General features: G+C 44.6%; 1 long non-coding RNA gene across 2 annotated transcripts in view; it reads left to right on the top strand.

Annotated features, from left to right (window-relative positions):
- Window positions 1-20,721, top strand: part of LOC138847097 (uncharacterized) — a 72,482-nt gene that overhangs the window by 36,553 nt on the left and 15,208 nt on the right. For both annotated transcript variants that reach the window (XR_016226284.1, XR_016226285.1), the window contains 2 exons: window positions 2,415-2,507; window positions 16,026-16,182. This is a non-coding gene — a long non-coding RNA (uncharacterized LOC138847097). The remainder of the gene's footprint in view (window positions 1-2,414; window positions 2,508-16,025; window positions 16,183-20,721) is intronic.

The following is a 20,721-nucleotide window of genomic DNA, read 5'->3' on the forward strand; positions in this document are numbered from 1 at the left end:
TTTAGAAATAAGGTGTTGAGTAGAATAAGACAGACAAAAAGAATAAATATGGTATGCATGCATCTGTTTATACAAAATTCTAGAATAAACAAAGTTCATCTATGATATGGGCAGGAACTTACTGGGAAAAAGTAAGGGCAATTATTGGGGTGACTGTCATATTGTAGATCTTGAGAAGGTTTTTATATATTTTCCAAACAGTGAAACTTATACTCAATATTTATATGTTTTCTTCCATGTAACTTTTTTGGAAAAGAAAAATCTGTCAACAAATAGATAATTCTAGTTCGTGACAGTCATGCTGAACTACTTAGGAGGAAGTACAGTGATGTCTGTAATTCACTATGAAATATACTGAAACTAAGATGGACTGAGAGGGATGGATGATATGTGTAAATTCATGTTTGGTAAAATGTTAACCAATGCTATATGTCTGCACATTTTCATAACAAAATGGCAGTGCTAATTAGCAAAACCAGGCAAGTGATGGGGCTGTGTGGATGAAGCTGCCGCCTGCTACACCAACACCTTATACTGGAGCACTTTTCTCAAGTCCCAGCTGTCCCACTTCCAATCCAGTTCCCTGCCAATGTTCCTGGGAAAGAGCAGATGATGGCCCAAGTGCTTGAGTCCCTGCTGCCCATGTGGGAGACCTGGATGGAATCTCAGGCGCTGTGGCTCAGACCTGGCCCAAAACTTACTGTGGAGCCATTCAGGGAATGAATCAGCAGGTGGAAATTCTCTAACTTTGACTCTTCCTTCCTTTTTCTGTCACTCTGCCTATCAAATAACTCTTTTAAAAAATTACCAGAACTGGGGCTGCAGTGGGTTAAACCACCGCCTGCAGTGCCATGATCCCATATGGGTACCAGTTCTAGTCCCAGCTGCTGCACTTCTAATCCAGCTCTCTGCTGTGGCCTGCGAAAGCAGTAGAAGATGGCCCAAGGCCTTGGGCCTCTGCATCCACATGGGAGACCCAAAAGAAGCTCCTCGTTCCTGGCTACAAATTGGCCCGGCTCCAGCCATTGCAGCCCTTTGGGAGTGAACCAACAGAAAAAAGACCTCTCTCTCTTTCTCTCTGTCTCTGCCTCCCTATAACTCTGCCTTTCAAGGAAATAAATAAATAAATAAAAAGTCTTTAAAAAATTATCAGAACCAAGATGTCCTTTATGTCAGTGAATTTTTTTGAATAGGAGTTCCAAAAATGATTGAGATTGTTCATGCCTGAAGAATTATAGGTACAACACAATTGCATCTTTCTCCAGGTAATTCATTGTGGAGTTGCAAAATTCAAAGAGATATTAGGAAACCTCACAAGCATGTGAGTTTCTGAGTTTTTATTTTAAGGGTAAAGATAAATGGAAATACATTTCCTGCAACCCATTCCAAAATAAAGATAAGTAAATGGTGCTATATCCAAGGTAAAGAATCTACTCAGCCATGGAAAGGAACAAACTACTACTATATAAAAAAATAAGGATCAATATCGGGACATGCTGACTTAACTAATCCATAAAAACAATAAGAACACCCATCATGTTGAATTACCTTTTATAAAACAGGATAGACTGGGATCAATGAGTGGTTCAGGGAAGAATGGGAGGTGGGAGGGTAGAGGTCAGATGAGTTAACAAGGAGCAGAAAGAAATATCTAAGGATGGACGAGTTCACAGTCTAAATGAGATAATGGTTTCATTACTGTATGCATATGTTAAAAATGAATAAATTCAGGCAGGCGCCAAGGCTCACTTGGCTAATCCTCCACCTGCAGCGCTGGCATCCAAGTTCTAGTCCCCGTAGGGGCACCGGGGACTAGTCCCGGTTGCTCCTCTTCCAGTCCAGCTCTCTGCTATAAATTGTAATAGCTGGGGATCAGTGGAAGAGGTCAGGACAAGAGGACGGAGGGAGAAAATCAGATGGATGAACAGGGGCCAGGAGGAAATGTATGAGAGCGATGGGTGAGTTTACCATCTTGAATGATGTGACAATTTCATTACTGTATACAAATGTAAAAAACAAGTATATCCTATTCTTTGAAGAGCTACTGCTTACTCTACACAATTTTTCCAAATAACTTGTAGGAAAACTTTTGATACATAAGCTTACAGAGTTTAATTGTTCTGACAACACATGGAAAATCTGTCAAAATGGTTAATAGAATTTCACCTATGAACTTTTAAGCCAGTTTACAATCAATTAATAAATTGACTACAAACTTACTTTGGAGGTGAAGACAAGATCTTCTATTGGATGTTTGTGAAATGGTTGGTTAAATTGTTGTGTAACGAATTCAAAACTGTGGTCCAACTATATGGAAGAATAAGAAAACATTTACCAAATTTGCTACAGTATCAGTGGGAATAATTCATAGAGTCAAGTTCATGATTCTGAGTCTCTTCTATTTATTGTAATAGCTGGATATCAGTTTAGGAGGTCAGGACAAGAGGACGGATGGAGAAGATCAGATGGATGAACAGGGACCAGGAGGAAATATATGAGAGCGATGGGTGAGTTTACCATCTTGAATGATGTGACAATTTCATTGCTGAATACAAATGTAAAAAACAAGTATATCCTATTTTTTGAAGAGATACTGCTTACTATACTAATTTTCCAAATAACTTGTAGAAAAACATTTGATACATAAGCTTACAGAGTTCAATTGTTCTTGACAACACATGGAAAATCTGTTAAAATGCTTAATAGAATTTCATCTATGAACTTTTAAGCCAGTTTACAATCGATTAATAAATGAATACAAACTTACTTTGGATGTAAAGCCAAGGTCTCCTATTGAATGTTTGTGAAGTGCTTGTTTAAATTGTTTTGTAGCAATTCCAAAAATATGTTCAAATTATATAGAACAATCAGGATATATTTACTATATTTGCTAAGATATCAGTGGGAATTATTCACAGATACGTGTTTATAGATATGGGTGTGATTGGAGAGATGGAAATTTCTGTTAAAATCACACATGAGTTATTAAGCCCAACAGAAATTAAGCCCACTGGAGCCGCTATTGTGGCACAGAAGGTAGGCTGCTGCTTTCTGGCTGGCAACCCCTATGACAGCACCAGTTTTAGTCCCGGCTACTCCAATTCCAGTCCAGCTATTTGCTGATGTACCTGGGAAGGTAGCGATGATGACCCACAAACTTGGGCCCCTGCCACCCACATGGAAGACCTGGACGAAGCTCTAGTTTCCTGGCTTCAGCCTAGGCAGGCCCCAGCCATTGTGGCTTTTAGGAGAGTAAACAAGTAGGTCGATGATCTCTCCTCTCTCTCTCCCTCATTTCTCTCTCTCTCCCTCCCTCCCTCCCTCATTTCTCTCTCTCCCTCTCACTCTACCTTTAAAAATAAATACATAAATCTGAAATAAAGAAAATAAGCTCATCATGTCTGAGTCCCCCTTCTATGGAATGTAATAGACTAGGATCAGTGGTTCGATGGGGAATGGGAGAAAGGAGACGTTCAGGTGGATGAGCAAGGAGCAGGAGGAAATATTTGAGAGTTACGGATGAGTTTGCCATCTTAAATGAGGTAACGATTTCCTTGCTGTGCACAGTTGTTAAAAATAAATTCCAGCTGGCACCGTGGCTCAATAGGCTAATCCTCCGCCTAGCGGCACTGAGACACCAAGTTCTAGTCCTGATTGGGGCGCCGGATTCTGTCCCGGTTGCCCCTCTTCCAGGCCAGCTCTCTGCTGTGGCCCAGGAAGGCAGTGGAGGATGGCCCAAGTGCTTGGGCCCTGCACCCCTTGGGAGACCAGGAGAAGCATCTGGCTCCTGCCTTTAAGGACATACTGCTTACTGCACATTTACCAAACAATCTGTTAGAACTCTTTTTTTTTTTTTTTTTTTTGACGGGCAGAGTGGATAGTGAGAGAGACAGAGAGAAAGGTCTTCCTTTGCCATTGTTCACCCTCCAATGGCCACCACGGCTGGCGCGCTGCGGCTGGCGTACCACACTGATCCAAAGGCAGGAGCCAGGTGCTTCTCCTGGTCTCCCATGGGGTGCAGGGCCCAAGCACTTGGGCCATCCTCCACTGCCTTCCCTGGTCACAGCAGAGAGCTGGCCTGGAAGAGGGGCAACCGGGAAAGAATCCCGTGCCCTGACCGGGACTAGAACCCGGTGTGCTGGTGCCACTAGGTGGAGGATTAGCCTATTGAGCTGTGGTGCCAGCAGAACAAATTCTGACACACAAGCTGAGCTGGTTTTATTTTTCTGACAAAAACATGGAAAATATGTTAAAATGGTTAATAGAATTTCACCTATGAATTTATAAGTCAGTTTATAATTGATTGACAAATAAATATAACCTTACTTTGGATGTGCAACCAAGATCTTTTGGATATACGGGAAATGGCCGGTTGAATAGTTTTGGAAAAAATCCAATAATATGGCCAATCTGTATGGAAGAATGAGAAAACCAGTTACAAAATGTGCTAAGCTGTCAATGGTAATAATCCATAGACATCCATTACACACATGAACATGACTGAGAAAGATGGGAACTGCTCTGACAGTTATACTTAGTTATTGTCCCAGCAAATATTAACCCATTCTGTCTGATTTCCTTCTATACATGTGATAGATTTGGCTGAGCAGTTTAGGATGGCAGGATGGAAAGATTTATCCCAAAAATTAAGTACGCATTATTGTTGAACCCAGATTTCCAAGAAAACCTGAAGTTTTCTCCAATGTTCACAATGATTCTGAACCAGCACACTTTGTGTGAAGTTTGGAAGTACATGAGGATTTGCAGGGTAAAGTGATGTGTGTTCCAACTGAAACTATGAGAATCGAAGTCATTTAGAAACACAACTCCAAACAGCCACTAAGACTTCCTCTTCCTGACTCCTGGTATTGCACCTGAACCGATCAATGGTGGCAGGGGAGATCACTGTGTGAAGGAAGGCAACAAATTGGGAATGTTTGGTCACCATGACAAAAGGCCCGAAGGCGATGCACCCTGGAGGTGCAGGGCTACAGCCAGACCCCTCCTGGCAAGAAGCCAGGGAAAAACCAGGATTGTTTTTAAGGATGTATTTTGAGGCCTCCTACCTGGAGCTCATGGGGAGGCAGCGTAGGAGCTGCGTCAAGTAGATCAGGATAGTCCCTGAAGTGCCGCTTGCCATCTTCCCCATGTGCTGGGTGCGTTGCCGCTCTTGCTCACCCTTTGCTAGAGCTACACGGCCACCAGCCATCTCAGGAAATGGGGACGGAAGGGGCGCTTCTGCTGCCCCACAGTTCCAGGACATAGTCTGGAGTGAGGTGGAGGTGTGAGCAGCTGGAACACTTCCACCCATCACAACATGCAGAGCAACGATGTTTGGGTGTTCCCAGACAACTTTTACTTCCTCAACCCTATAGAACCGGAAGCTGCCACTGAAATAGGGCCTAGTATTAGGGCCGCCTTTTCATTTTTTATTTTTTTGCCCTTTTCTATCTTCCTCGAATATGAAAATATACTTTTTTAAAAATAAAAGATTCATCTATGGGGCTGGTGTCATGGCATAGCAGGTTAAACCTCCACCTACAATGCCAGCATTCCAGTTGAGTCCCGGCTGCTCCACTTCTGTTCCAGCTCCCTGGTAATGTGCATGGGAAAGCACAGGAAGATGGTCCAGGTGTTTGGCCCCCTGTCACCCACATGGGAGACTCAGTTGAAATTTCAGGCTCCAGGGGCCAGCACCGTGGCTCACTTGGTTAATCCTCCACCTGCAGCGCCGGCATCCCATTTGGGCACCGGGTTCTAGTCCCGGTTGCTCCTCTTCCAGTCCAGCTCTCTGCTGTGACCTGAGAGGGCAGTGGAGGATGGCCCAAGTGCTTGGGCCTCTGCACTCACATGGGAGACCAGGAAGAAGCACCTGGCTCCTGGCTTCGGATCGGTGCAGGGCCGACCATAGTGGCCATTTGGGGAGTGAACCAACAGAAGGAAGACATTTCTCTCTCTCACTGTCTAACTGGAAAGGGAAAGGGAAAGGGAAAGGGAAAGGGAAAGGAAAGGAAAGGAAAGGAAAGGAAAGGAAAGGAAAGGAAAGGAAAGGAAATTTCAGGCTCCTGGCATTGGCCTGACTCAGCACTGGCCTTGCGGCCACTTTGGGGAGTAAACCAGCAGATGGAAGATCTGACTCTCCCTCCTTCTCTGTTATTCTGCCTTCAAATAAATAAACCTTAAAAAAATAGAATAACGACAACAGCAAAAATATTAATTTATTTGTTTGAAAGAGTGACAGACAGGTAGAGACACATAGAGAGAGAGAGATCTTCCCAATTACTGGCTCACTCCCCAAACATCCACAATAACCAAAGCTAAGCCAACTGGAGTCCAGGAGCCAAGAAGTCCATCACAGTTTCTCATGTCAGTGACAGGAACCCAAGTACTAGGGCCACCATTTGCTGCCTGCCAGGTACATTAACAGGAATCTGGATTGGAACCATGGAGTAGACAGACTTGAACGTGGCACTATGATATGGGATGCAAGAGTTCCAAGTTCCAGTCCTGCTCCTTCTCCCTCTTTCTCTCCTACACATAGAGGGTATGGTTTTATTTATTTATTTTTTAAAGACACTGCCTTCTGGGAGCATGTGGGACAGTGGCTTTTTTTTTTTTTTTTTTTTTTTTTTTTTTACAGGCAGAGTTAGACAATGAGAGAGAGACAGAGAGAAAGGTCTTCCTTTTGTTGGTTCACCCCCCAAATGGCTGCTAAGGCCGGTGCGCTGCGCCGATCCGAAGCCAGGAACCAGGTGCTTCCTCCTGGTCTCCCATGCGAGTGCAGCGCCCAAGCACTTGGGCCATCCTCCACTGCCTTCCCGGGCCACAGCAGAGAGCTGGACTGGAAGAGGAGCAACCGGGACAGATCCCGGCGCCTGAACCGGGACTAGAACCTGGGGTGCCGGTGCTGCAGGCGGAGGAGTAGCCTAGTGAGCTGCGGCACCGGCTGAGGCTTATGATTTTATAAGACAGAATGAAGACCTTCCCAGCAGGAATCTGGCCTTTCTTTAAATTTGGACAATCCTAAGGACAGTAAGGATCCTTTCCCACATGGCTGAATCGACAGCCAGCACATGACCTGGTTCACAAAAGGAAGGACTACAACCCCTCCCACTCCTGGGCAGGTCACTCCTAGTGACTGCCCCATAAGCAGTGTCCCAGGAGGATGCAGCCACTCATTGTCCCAACTGATGGGCATCTCAGGTCCCCTCTAAGCAGGCTGGGAACAGAGTCCCTGGGGGCAGCCTCCAAGAGCAGAGGGGAGGGAGGACTCAGAAGTTGCTGAAAGTCAACACACCAAGTAACACAAAGCACAGGTGACACTTCACTCCTAGCAAACTGGTACCAACACCAGTGACTCAGTGCCGCTGCTCTGGGGCTGCCAAGCTTTCACACACATGGGTGGTTCCTCACTAGGGAAACAGCCCGCACGGCAGGGAACAAAAGCTTGCGACACTTGAGGGCCTGCCTAGGGCCTCCAGGAGCCAGGCTTGTTCCCATGACTCCTATGCCATCACAGTTGCCCGTGTTGGTAAAACTACTTTAATGAGACACAATCCCATACCATATAGTTCCCACCAAGATAGCACATGGCTTCTGGTCTATTCACTAATCCTTCCCTTTTGAGACTATGAGGTTGCTTTTTTTTTTTCTTTTTCTTTCTTTTTTTTTGAAAGCTTTTATTTAATGAATATAAATTTCATAGATACAGCTGTTTAGAATATAGCAGTTCTTCCCTCCATACCCGCTCTCCCACCCCCATTCCTGTCCCACCTCCTACTCCCTCTCCCATCTCATTCTTCATTAAGATTCACTTTTAATTATCTTTATATACAGAAGACCAACTCTATACTAAGTAAAGATTTCAACAGTTTGCACCCACACAGGCACACCAAGTGTAAAGTACTGTTTGAAGACTACCGTTAATTCTCATAGTACCACTCATTAATGACAGAGATCCTGCATGGGGAACAAGTGCACAGTGACTCCTCTTTTTAACAGTTGACACTCTATTTATTACGTCAGTGATCACCCAAGGCTCTTGTCCTGAGCTTCAAAGGCTATGGAAGCCTTTTGATACACAAACTTCGATGTTATTTAGAAAAGGCCATAATCAAAGTGGAAGTTCTCTCCTCCCTTCAGAGAAAGGTACCTCCTTCTTCATGAGGTTCCTACTTCAGGATCCTAGCCTGTCAGCCTTTCCCGCCCCTGGCCCAAGCCAAAATGGATGTCACAGGTGTAATCAGAGCCTGACCAGCCTGGTCAAGACATAGGCTGAGGCCCCTGGGCTGTCAAGAGCCCCTGAAAAGGCTCTTAGGTAAAGCACAGGGTGACACAGCCCCACCGAAGGAAGACACCACGGCGCTTCCTGCGTTTACTCACATTCCTCTTGGCGCTGCTGGGAAACCCCAGCACCAGGATCCAAAAGAGCCACCTCCTCACCTCCATGTCCTGGTCCCCTCAGGGTGCCTGGGCGGCCAGATAGGAGGTGGGGATGGTGAAGGGGAAGGGGGAGGGGAAAGGGAATGAGGATTTGGGAAGGGGAGGGTGTGGCAGGGAAGAGGGGTACTGAGGAGGTAAAGAGGAGGAAGAGGACAAGGGAGTCAGGAAAGTGTCTCGGTCAAATCAGGTGTAGAGGCAGGAAGTAGGGTTCAAAGCTAAGTCACTGGGAGTTGGTCCACAGACCAGACACATGCCAAGTGTGCGTCACTCAGGAGTAGGTGGAGGGACACGGACAAGGGCTCCGTCTTCCTCCGGGTCTTCTCCTGTCTGGAGATCACCTTACCAACCCCAGACTTTATACTTACTCTCTCAACCAATCCCCTGCCTTTGCCTTGCTGTGTCACAATGCAAGCCCCACCCACTCCTAGAATGCCCCTCCCCCACACTGACCGCATGCGGGGGGGGGGGGGGCTGAACCCCTGTCTCAACAGCTATTATCCAAAAGTCAGAGAGCAAGAAATGCCTGCAAGGATGAAGAGAAAGGCAGACTTACATGTTGTAGGTGGGAATTTGAATTAGTGCAGCAACTGTGGAAAACGGGCAATTTCTTAAAGAACTAGAAATAGACCTGGCATATGATCCATCAATCCCACTACTGGAGATATACCAAAAAAAAAAAAAAGAACTTATTTTATGAAAAAGATACCTGCTCCACCATGCTTATGGCAACACTGTCCACAATAGCCAGATATGGACTCAACCAGATGAATAAACAAATAAAGTGTGGCACATATATAATGAATATTCAGCTAGAAAAAAGAATGAAATTCTATCTTTTGTAGCAGAATGATTGAAACAGAAGGACATCATGTTAGTGAAATAAGCCAGATACAGAGAGACAAGTATCACATGTTCTTCCTTATGTGTGGGAAGAAAATTAAAAAGAAAAAAACTCAAAAAAATGCCCATGTGTATCAGTTTTGCTGCACAGTGTTCTGTCAAATTGCCTTTCAAATCTTTGTCAAACTGATAGGAATTATTTATTACTATAATTTTGATGATTTTTATTGACATTTTAACATTTTCATTTGACTGTTTAGCCCTTACCTATTTTCCTGGTGGATTGTGGACTTTACATTTAATTTATTGAAGCATTTATTTAGTAGAGCCATTAAGTCTTTGATTGTAATGTAATAAAAATATGTTATCTCAAAAAAACTTTTTCATGTAATGACATTGTCCACTGAACTTTCCCAGGAGTGGGCATTATGGAGGGCAGCTAAGCCTTGGCAAGGGGAACGCCAAGAGTGAAGCCAGCCTAGCCTTCAAAAACATCTGGGCCTCCTGGAGAACAAGAAAGAGCCCAAGGCTGGTGTTGTAACATAGCAAGCTAAGCTGCCACCTGCAATGCTGGCATCCCACATGGGAGCACGGGTCTGAGTCCCAGCTACTCTGCCTTGGCTCCAGCTGTCTGTTAAATATGCCTGGGAAGGCAGCAGAATATGGCTCAAGTATTTCATCCTCTGCTACACACGTGGCAGACCTGGATTGAGTTCTTTACTCCTGGCTTCAGCCTGGTCCACCCCTGGCCATTGCAGCCATTAAGAGAGTGAACTAGCAGACGAAAGATCTCTCTCTCTCTCTCTCTCCCTCTCCTCTCCTCTCTATTTCTCCCAATTAAAAATAAATATTAAAAAAAAAAGATTATGGGTTTAGCACTGTGGCGTAGCGGGAAAAGCCGCTGCTTGCAGTGCCACCATCCCATATGGGCACCAGTTTGAGTCCCTGCTGCTCCACTTCCCATCCAGCTCTCTGCTATAGCGTAGGAAAACAGTAGAAGATGGCCCGAGTCCTTGGGTCCCTGCATCCATGTGGGAGATCTGGAGGAGGCTCCTGGCTCCTGGCTTTGGATCTGTGCAGCTCCGGCCATTGCAGCCAGTTGGAGAGTGAAGTTGGAGAGTGAAGTAGCAGATGGAAGACCTCTCTCTCTTTCTCTCTCTCTCTCTGCCTCTCTGCGTAACTCTTTCAAATAAATAAATAAGCTTTTTTAAAAAAAAACCATCAAGTATAGAAATGTTATTTAAAAAAATATTAAAAAGGGTGGCAGTTGTAGTCCCGGCTGCTCCACTTCCAATCCAGCTCTCTGCTGTGGCCTAGGAAAGTAATAGAAGATATCCCAAGTCCTTGGGCCCCTGCACCCACGTAGGAGACCTGGAAGAAGCTCCAGGCTCCTGGCTTCAGATTGGCACAGCTCTGGCTGTTACAGCCATTTGGGGAGTGAACTAGTGAATGGAAGCTCTCTCTGTCTCTCTGTCTCTGTCTCTCTTTCAATCTGTCTCTGTAGCTCTGCCTTTCAAATAAACAAATCTTAAAAAAAAAAAAAAAAAAAAAAGAGGAGGAGGAGGAGGAGGAAGCGCTGCAGAAGCTAAGAAAATTGAAACAGTAGTCAGAGCTCCATCTGCTGGATTTTCAGGAGAAGCAACAATATAAACCTGTTCTTTTTTTGACACCAAAAAGAAAGTTCAGCAGTATGATGTTGCAATTCAGCAGCAAATAGCCCCAGAACTAGTTGACAGAGTCTTTAACAGACCCAGGATAGAAACCTTGCATAAGGAAAAAGTAGAAGAAAAAGATTGATTTTATTTATTTGCAAGGCAGAGTGACAAAACAGAGATATTTTCCATTCTCATGTTCACTCCCCAAATGGCCCTAACAGCAGGCCTGTGCCAGGCTAAAGTCAGAGCCTAGAGCTCCATCTGGGTCTCCCACATGGGTGGCAGGGACCCAAGCACTTGGGCCATCTTCTACTGCTTTCCCAGATGCATTGAAAGGGAGCTGGGTTGGAAGTGGAGCAGCCATGGCACAAACCAGCACCCACATGGGATGGGATGGTGACATTGTCACAGATGGTAGTTTAACCTCTTCTGCCACAACACTGGCCCAAATCAACTTTTTATACTATATAAAATGAAGGGGAAAAGGTAATCAACTTCATCTTTCAGCACCTATAGCTTTTTTTAAGATTTATTTTTATTTGAAAGAGCTCCAGAGAGACAGAAGGAGGGAGGGAGGGAAGGAGGGGGGGGAGGGAGAGAGAGAGAGAGAGAGAGTCAGTCTTCTATCTGCTGGTTCACTCCCCAAATGGCCACAATGGCCAGAGTTGGGCCAATCTGTAGCCAGGAGCCGGGAGCTTCTTCCAGGTCTTCCATGTGGGGCAGGGGCCGAAGCACTTGGGCCATCTTCTGCTGCTTTCCCAGACCATAGCAGAGAGCTAGATTGGAACTGGAGCAGCCAGAACAGGAACCAGTGCCCATATGGGATGTACCCAGGGTGTGCACCAGCAAGAAGCTGAAATCAGAAACGGAGTTGGGATTCAACCTAAGCACTCTGATAATGGGATGCTGGTGCCCCAAGTGGCATCTTAATTGAGCCCCGACTGCCTGCCCCAAGTATTACTTCTCAATCAGAAAAATATGTTTTAAGAGATAAGATAATTTTTTCTAAATAATTGTTTTGTTGCTTCTTAAAGCACAAATTACAGAAAAAATTTTTAACAGGTTTTTGGAATGCCAAGAGACAGGTACCATCCCTTTCACCTCTTAATCACAGTTAACTTGTCCCACCTGCCTCCAACACTTCCCCATGGAAGTCCTCCAGTGACAGAGTGAAGACTGATCAAAACAGCCACGGGCCTCAGAGTGTGCCATCCCCCTATTTTCCTGTAAATGTCCCTAGTATCTTTTTTTCTAATGTTTATTTACTTAGTCTCACCTACTGGAAAAGCAGAGAGACAGAGATCTTCCATCCACTGGTTTACTCTCCAAATGCCTGATGGGCCAGGCTGAAGCCAGGAGTCAGGAGCTCCATCCAAGTCTCCCACAGGGTGGCAGGGACCTGAGCACTTGGGCCATAATGCGCTGCCTCCCAGAATGCATTGAGAGGAAGCTGGACTGGAAGTGGAGCAGTTGGAACCAAGGGGCACCTCAACGTCTGCCGTGTGAACAATATCTTTTTTTAAAAAAAGAAGTTTATTTTTATTTATTTGAAAGATAAAGTTACAGATAAAGGTAGAACCAGAGAGAGAGAGACAGAGAGGCCTTCCATCTGCTGGTGGTTCACTCCCCAGATGGCCGCAACTGCCGGAGCTGCGCCGATCTGAAGCCAGGAGCCAGGAGCCTCCTCCGAGTACAGGGGCTCAAGGACTTAGGCCATCTTCCTCTGCTTTCCTAGGCCATAGCAGAGAGCTGGGTTGGAAATGGAGCAGCAGGGACTCGAACCGGCACCCATATGGGATGCCAGCGCTGCAGGCCAGGGCTACACCACAGCTCCGGCTCCATGAACAATATCTTGATTGTCTTTCTTTTCTGGTTTTATTTTTAAAATCATCCAAAGTTCTTTTTGTGTTTGGTTTGCCATCACTAAAATAGGAATAATTCCTCCAAATAACTCAAACTGTTCTGAATTATTCACAATTCAAGTATGTAAGACAATAATGCTGGTCATGATACCATTCCACTAAACATGAATATTGGAAACATTTTGGTACATTTTCTCACCCTGCTTTTTTAGTGAATGGAGTGTTCCTTTTTCATTTTTTTAACTTAGTTATCTTTCTCAAATTTTCGTTATGAAATGATCTTTTAAGGATTTATTTTATTTATTTATTTGGAAAGCAGAGTTAGAGAGAGGGGAAGTAACAGAATGAGAGAGACAGAGACAGAGAGAACACTTACATTCACTGGCTCGCTCCCCAAATGCCTGCGATGGCCAGAGCTAGGCTGGGCCAGGGGCAAGCCAGAAGCCAGGGACTCCATCTGGGTCTCTCACATAGGTGCAGGAGTCTAAGTACTTGGGCCATCCTCTACCACTTTCCCAGGCACATTAGTAGGGAGCTGGATTGGAAGTGGAAAAGCCAGACTCAATGGGATGTTATGTCACAGACAGTTGCTAAACATGTTGTGCTACCCTGCTGGCCCCATGAAATTACTTTTATGAAGAAAAAAGCTATTGTTCTTAAAAGGACACACTTATTCTTATTGCTTAAAGTTAAAAGTTACATGGAGGTGATTTAAATAGGGTTGTTATATTTAGCAAACAAAAATATAGTGTATCTACTTAGTTTAATTTCAGACACTGAATTTTTTTAGTGTAAGTATGTCTCATGCAATATTTGTGATCTATTTAAAGTAAAAAATTATGCAGTTTATCTGAAATTCAAATTTAATTAGATATTCTGTATTTAATCTGAAGGTTCTAGGTTTAATGTATTGCAATAGCTTGGTGGTTATTAAAGTCTATTAAAGTGCTTTTTTTTTTTTTTTTGCTAAAGATTTATTTATTTATTTGAAAAGCAGAGTTACAGAGAAGCAGAGGCAGAAAGAGAGAGAGAGAGGTCTTCCATTCGCTGGTTCACTCCCCAGATGGCTGCAACAGCCAGAGCTGCAGAGATTAAAAGCCAGGAGCCAGGAGCTTCTTCCGGGCCTCCCACGCAGATGCAGGGGCCCAGGGACTTCAGCCAACTTCCTCTGCTTTTCCAGGCGCATTATCAGGGAGCTGGATCAGAAGAGGAGCAAGCTGGTACTCGAACCGGTACCCATATGGGATGCCAGCGTTGAAGGTAGAGGCTTAACCAGCTATACCGCAGCACCAGCCCCCCCAACCAAAGTGCTTTATAAAACACTGCTGCCCTCCATCCACAGAACTGTTGGCTCAGTAGGTCTTGGTGGGACTTCGTAATTTACATTTCTAACTGTTCCCAGGTGCTACTGGTTGGGGAGTGCACATTGAGAGTAGCTTTCATTTAGAAGTGACACCTGGGTCAAAATAGCATAAGGTGAAATGCACTGAGGAAATACGTAGTTTTTAATTGAAACAGAAGCTACTGTAGGCTCCTGCACCCACATGGGAGACCTGGAAGAAGCTCCTGGCTCCTGGCTTCAGCCTGGCCTAGCCCTGGCTGTTGCAGCTATTTAGGGAGTAGACCAGCAGATGTAAATTTTCTCCCTCTCCCTCTCTCTCCCTCTCTCCCTCTCTCCCTCTCTCCCTCTCTCCCTCTCTCCCTCTCTCCCTCTCTCCCTCTTCCCCTTCCCTCTTCTCTCTGTGTAACTCTAATAAATAAATACAATAGAATTTTTTAAGAAAATTGGCCTACCACACAACTTAACAAATATTGAGGCAGACCTGGAAAAAAAATGATGAGGCTTTCAAAAAAAGCATTACAAAATGCATGCACTATACACAATTACCCTCAAATTCTTTTATTTACAGCAGCAGTTTTCAGCCCTGCTGAGCTTTAGGTCAACCTCAGGAGCCTTTAGGACTTAACCCCTAGAGATTCTTACTCTGTAGGTATGGAGAAGAGCAGAGGTATTGAGTTCTTGTTTTGCTTTTGATTTAGATTTAGATTTATTTGTTTATTTAAAAGGCAGAGTTAAAGAGAGAGATCTTCCATCCACTGGTTCACTCCCCAAATGGCTGCAACAGGCAGGGCTGGGCCAGGCCAAAGCCAGGAGCCAAGAACTCCACCTCGGTCTCCCACATGAGTGGCATGGCAGGGGCCAAGCACTTAGGTCATCTTTCACTGCTTTCCCAGGTGCATTAGCAGGGAGCTGGATTGGAACTGGAGCAGCCAGGACTTGAAACAGTGGTCCAATATGGGGTGCCAGTGTCACAGGCAGCAGCTTAACCTGCTGTGCCACAACTCTGGCCCCAAGCTGTCTATCTGAAAGGTGGATAGATCTTCTGACAGCAGAGTTAGAACCGTACTCCGTGCTGTACGATAACAAATCTTGCTCACAGCTCTTGTTCCTGAGAGCCTTCGCAGCTTATAGGAAAGCACTGAAGCCACAGGCTTAGTCAGGAGGGCGTGGATTACACATCCGGGCGATTCCTTGTGAAAAACCTGTGTTACTATCATCTTCTAATGACAGCCTGTGCCATATACTTTAAAAGGTGAGGGGACAAGAGGGTGAGGCTTTTTTTTTTCTTTAATTAATTTATTTAAGGCAGAGTTACAGAGAGGCAGAGGCAGAGAGAGAGAGAGGTCTTCCATCTGCTGGTGCACTCCCCAGATGGCCGCAACGGCTGGAGCTGCGCCGATCGAAGCCAGGAGCTTCTTCCAGGTCTCCCACGTGGGTGCAGGGGCTCAAGGACTTGGGCCATCTTCACTGCTTCCCAGGCCACAGCAGAGAGCTGGATTGGAAGTGGAGCAGCTGGGACTCAAACCAGAGCCCATACAGATGCCAGCATTGCAGGCGGCGGCTTTATCTGCTATGCCACAGTGCTGGCCCCAAGGTTTTATTTCTTTTCTGAAGTAGACTATCTCTGATGGTTAGAGGATATCATGTCTGTTTCTTGAAACATCTTTTTTAACATTTTATTTATTTGAGATGGAGAGCGGGAGAGGGGGAGGGGGAGAGGAAGAGGCAGAGAGAGAGAGAGAGAAAGGTCTTCCATTTGCTGGTTCACTCCCAGATGGCCTCAGTGGCCAGAGCTGAGCCAATTCGAAGCCAGGAGCTTCTTCCAGGTCTCCCATGTGGGTGAAGGAACCCAAGCACTTGGACCATCTTCCACTGCTTTCCCAGGCCACGGTTAGTTGGATCAGAAGAGGAGCAGCTGGGACATCAACCGGCACTGATATGGTATGCCAAAGCTGCAGGTGGAGGCTTAGCCCACTACACCACAGCTCCGGTACCTTGAAACACCTTCTAATTCATCGCCTGAGAACTACCTTTTAAACAGGTGAGTCACATGAAAACTTCCTATAAAATGTCCTGATGTCATTCAAAAGTTTTTGCCTTTCTCTTAATATTAAGGTTTCCTGTCAGCTTAAATTCCTTTACCTTAGAAAGCATTGTCATGGCTGTTGTACCTCAGAATATTCTTTAAAGTTATTAGGGAAATATAGTAGCAATCTTAACTGATCTGAGCTCTTAGACTTTGAAGTAATTCAATTTAGCTTATATCACTACTCTGATACTCAGAATGTTTCTAGAATTTTAAAAACACACATGTTCTAATTTTATGGAAAGGGCCGATATCCCAAGTCCCCTACTCCCAAGCCTTTATGCCATGAGCAGGGTGAAGCTGATCACTAGAAGAGGGGGTCAGGAAGGTTTTCGTCATCGTAGGATCCCTGGAAGTTCCTCTCCCGATCTCTCATGAAGACAATTCCTTGGCACTGTTTTTAGTATCGGCAACAACTACCCTTTGGTGGTTTGATTTTTTCCCCCTTAATCCTTGAAATAAGAAATGGGGCACTTTCAGAAAGTAATTAAAGTATTCTGAACTCTTCCTTCTTAAGAGTTTACAAAAAATAATTTAATTTATTGTTTTTTGAGAGTATCTACTGTCATGATTGAGCCAGCATTTTGGTGTATTCTCTTCCAGTCTCTGCCTGTTATATGAGATATATTTTCCTTCATTATTTTTCACTTGCTATTTTTTTTAATAAAATTACTTTTTAAAAATAATAAACATTTATTTTTTAGAAGTACACATTCTTATCAAATGGTTAAAGCTAACCATTTTGTAGCGAGATGGTTAGCTTTAAAATGAAGAAGTAGTTTACAATTATCTTTTACTTGGATCCCACCTCCCACTTTGACAGTGGAAGCAAATAAAAAGACAACAGAAGACAGTTAGTAACTGAAAGGCAATCAGTTAAGTGTGTATGCTTTCAAATTTTAAGTAGTTTTTTTTTTTTTTTTTTTGACAGGTAGAGTTAGACAGTGAGAGAGAGAGAGTGAAAGGTCTTCCTTCCACTGGTTCACCCCCCAAATTGCCGCTACAGCCAGCGCACCACGCTGATCCGAAGGCAGGAGCCAGGTGCTTCTCCTGGTCTCCCATGCGGGTGCAGGGCCCAAGGAGCTGGGCTATCCTCCACTGCACTCCCTGGCCACAGCAGAGAGCTGGACTGGAAGAGGGGCAACCGGGACAGAATCCAGCGCCCCAACCAGGACTAGAACCCACGGTGCCGGCGCCGCAGGCAGAGGATTAACCTAGTGAGCCATGGTGCTGGCTTTAAAAGTACTTTCAGATTGCTTTCCTTGCCAACTAATTAGTATTTATTGACAGCTTTTGAAAGTGATTTTGGAAAACCACTTGTAGATTGACAGCTAGTATCTAAAATATCTAAAATCATTCAGGGAAAATACTAACCTGAAGTGTCATAATAGGCTCCTCTTGAAAATTCCTGTTGGCTTAGCGAATTAAGAGGATAATTCATATAAATTGAGATGCCATTTTTTTCCTCTGGTGATTCGGGGTTTTTGGGTTTTTTTGAAGGGTACTTGTTCATGAAACTTTTTCTTTTTTAAAGGTTTGTTTATTTATTTGAAAGTCAGAGTTATAGAGAGAGAGGGAGAGACAAAGAGGGATCTCCCATCCACTGTTGCACTCCCCAGATGGCCCCAGTGGTCCCATGTGGGTGCCAAGGGCCTAAGTACATGGACCTTCCCAGGACCTTCCCTGCTGCCTTCCCAGGCACATTAGCAAGGAGCTGGCTCAGGAGTGGAGCAGCCAGGAGTTGAACTGGGCCTATATGGGATGCTGGTGTGGCAGGCAGCAGCTTAACCCACTGTGTCACAACAGCAATCCTGTGAAACTGTTGCTTGATCTTTGTTTGAAAACCTCCTTTTAGACCAGGTAAGTAAGCTTGGCAATTTTTTTTAATGACTACCACACTATTTTTTCTGAAAGTTTGTTATTCTTCATAATGTAGCTTCCCTTCATTATGTTATTTATATCTTTACTTAATACATCCATTGATGTGTTATTCTCAGAAAATGCTTGCTAATTTCCTAATCCATTTTAAATTAAAATATTCTAACTGACTAGAGTTCTCCTCATCTTTCAAAATGACTTAACTAGAATGTTGCAATATCAGCAACAATCACAAAGTGTACATTAACTTAAGAAAAATAATTAACACCTGTTGAGCAGGTACACTGATGCAGTGAGTAATACAGCCACTCTGTGAGGTAAACACGATTTTTGTCATTCCCTGTATAGTTGGAGAAAGATAAGCAGAGATTAAGCAAGCTATCCAGGTCAGGTAGCTGGGGAGTGGCAGAGGCAGGGCTTGAACCTGGATACCACAGTTCCTGCGCCCACGGTACAGATCTGCCCACTGCCAATACATTCTTAAGTGGAACTCATTTTATTTACTTATTTTTAAAGAAATGAGAGAGAGAGAGAGAGAGAGAGAGAGAGAGAGAGAGATCTCCCACCCACTGGTTTGGTCACCAAATGCTTACAACAACCAAGGCTGGGCCAGGCCAAAGCCAGGAGCCTGGAACTCAAGCCAGGTCTCCTACATTGGAGAAAAGCAAGGACCCAAGCATTGAGCCATCCCTTGTTGCCTCCCAGGGTTTGCATGAGCAGGAAGCTGAAATTGAGAGTAGAGCTGGGATTCAAACTGAAATGTGAGATGAAGGGATCCCAAGTGATCCCTTCAGTGAGAGAGAGAGACAGAGAGAAAGACCGTGGTGGTCATTGGAGGGTGAACCAACAGCAAAGGAAGACCTTTCTCTCTGTCTCTCTCTTAACTACTGTGCCAAGTACCCACCCCTGCTTAGTTATCCTGTCTAGCTGGAAGACACCTCCCATGCCCTCCTAGCATATACCAGCCTTAAGATTGTCCACATATTGGTAGAGGGCCTTCCTGTTTATTCTATCACCTCTTTTGCTCTCACATTATCACATCAGTCTGCAGTCACACCAGTAAAACTTTACTGCACAGGTTTGATAGCTCTTGTCTTCTAGCAGATTAAGCTGTTTAGAGGCAAGGGCTGGTAAAATGTGTGTGTCTGAATCTCAGAATCCAGGTGTCTGAGAACCACAGGGCCCTGCTCTCAGATTCCCAATCTGATGCTCCTCCTACAGCTCTAGATTGCACTGTCGTATTGTCCTAAACTTCTGTTTTAAAGATTTATTTATTTATTTGAAAGGCAGAGTGACGGGGGGGGGGGGGGTGGAGAGAGAGAGAGAGAGATCTTCCTTCCAATGATTCAGTCCCAATTTGCCTACAACAGCCACTTCAGGTGTATCTTAAATCTAAAACAAACAAAATACGCATTTATTTCAAAGGTAGAGTAACAGAGAAAGAGGTCTTTTACCCATTGGTTTGCTCCCTAAATGCCCCCACTGGTGGCAATGGTCCAGGATGAACCCAGCTTGCAAGAACCAGAACTAGCCTGTTAGCCATTATAGTGTGGAAAGCCAGGCCTCGGGGCCAGCACCATGGCACAGTAGGTTAATCCTCCACCTGCGGCGCCGGCATCCCATGTGGGTGCTGGTTCTAGTCCCGGCTGCTCCACTTCCAATCTGGCTCTCTGCTGTGGCCTGAGAAAGCAGAAGATGGCCCAAGTGCTTGGCCCCCTGCTCCCACATGGGAGACCTGGAAGAAGTTCCTGGCTTCGTATCAGTGTAGCTCCAACTGTTGCAGCCATTTAGGGAGTAAACCAATGGAAGGAAGACCTCTCTTTGTCTCTCCCTCTCACTGTCTGTAACTCTACCTCTCAAATAAAATAAATTAAAAAATCTTAAAAAAGAAAAAAGAAAGTCAGGCCTCAAATGCATCTAAATCTTATTTACTCATATTAAATCTTAACTACATTTTGTTTTTAGGCTATGATAAAGATTTTTGACATTTCCATTTGTAAAAAAAAAAAAAGCTTTTCCTGTATTTGGGCAGAAGGAAAATTCTTCATCTCGGTAATTCAAAGTTCTCTACAAAGATCAGTAAGTAATGCAATAAAATAGCCAACAGAAGAGAAGAGGGTTAGGAAGAAGCTCTTCAGAGCCAGTTCACTAGACCTTTCCTGAATCCTAAAGTCAGCGACCTGCAGAATAAAGAAAGGCAAAAATTATTTTCCTATTAAACTTCTTCCATCCGTTTAAAAAAAAAAAGGAGTCTGGTACAGGTGTTCAGTCTAGCTGTTAAGATATTGCTTGGGACACCCACATCCCATATCAGAGGGCCTGGGATCTACCCCTGGCTCCCCTCCCAGCTCCAGCTACCTGCTACTGTTCTGTCTGGGAGACAGCAAATAATGGCTCCAGTATTTGGGTCCCTTCACCCAGGTAAGAAACCCAGATTAAAGTTTCCTTATTTTAGCCTGGCCCAACCTTAGCTGTTGTGGGCATTTGGAGAGTGAGCCAGTATATGGAAGATCCATCTCTGACTCTCAAGTAAAATAAATAATTGTTTAAATAGTCAAAGATGGGCTGGTGCTGTGGCGTAGTGGGTTAAGCATCCGCCTGCAGCACTGGCACCCC

The sequence above is a fragment of the Oryctolagus cuniculus genome, chromosome 19 (genome assembly GCF_051225735.1).
Source record: "Oryctolagus cuniculus isolate XC-2025 breed Fujian yellow rabbit chromosome 19, ASM5122573v1, whole genome shotgun sequence".
In the NCBI taxonomy this organism is placed as follows: Eukaryota; Metazoa; Chordata; class Mammalia; order Lagomorpha; family Leporidae; genus Oryctolagus; species Oryctolagus cuniculus.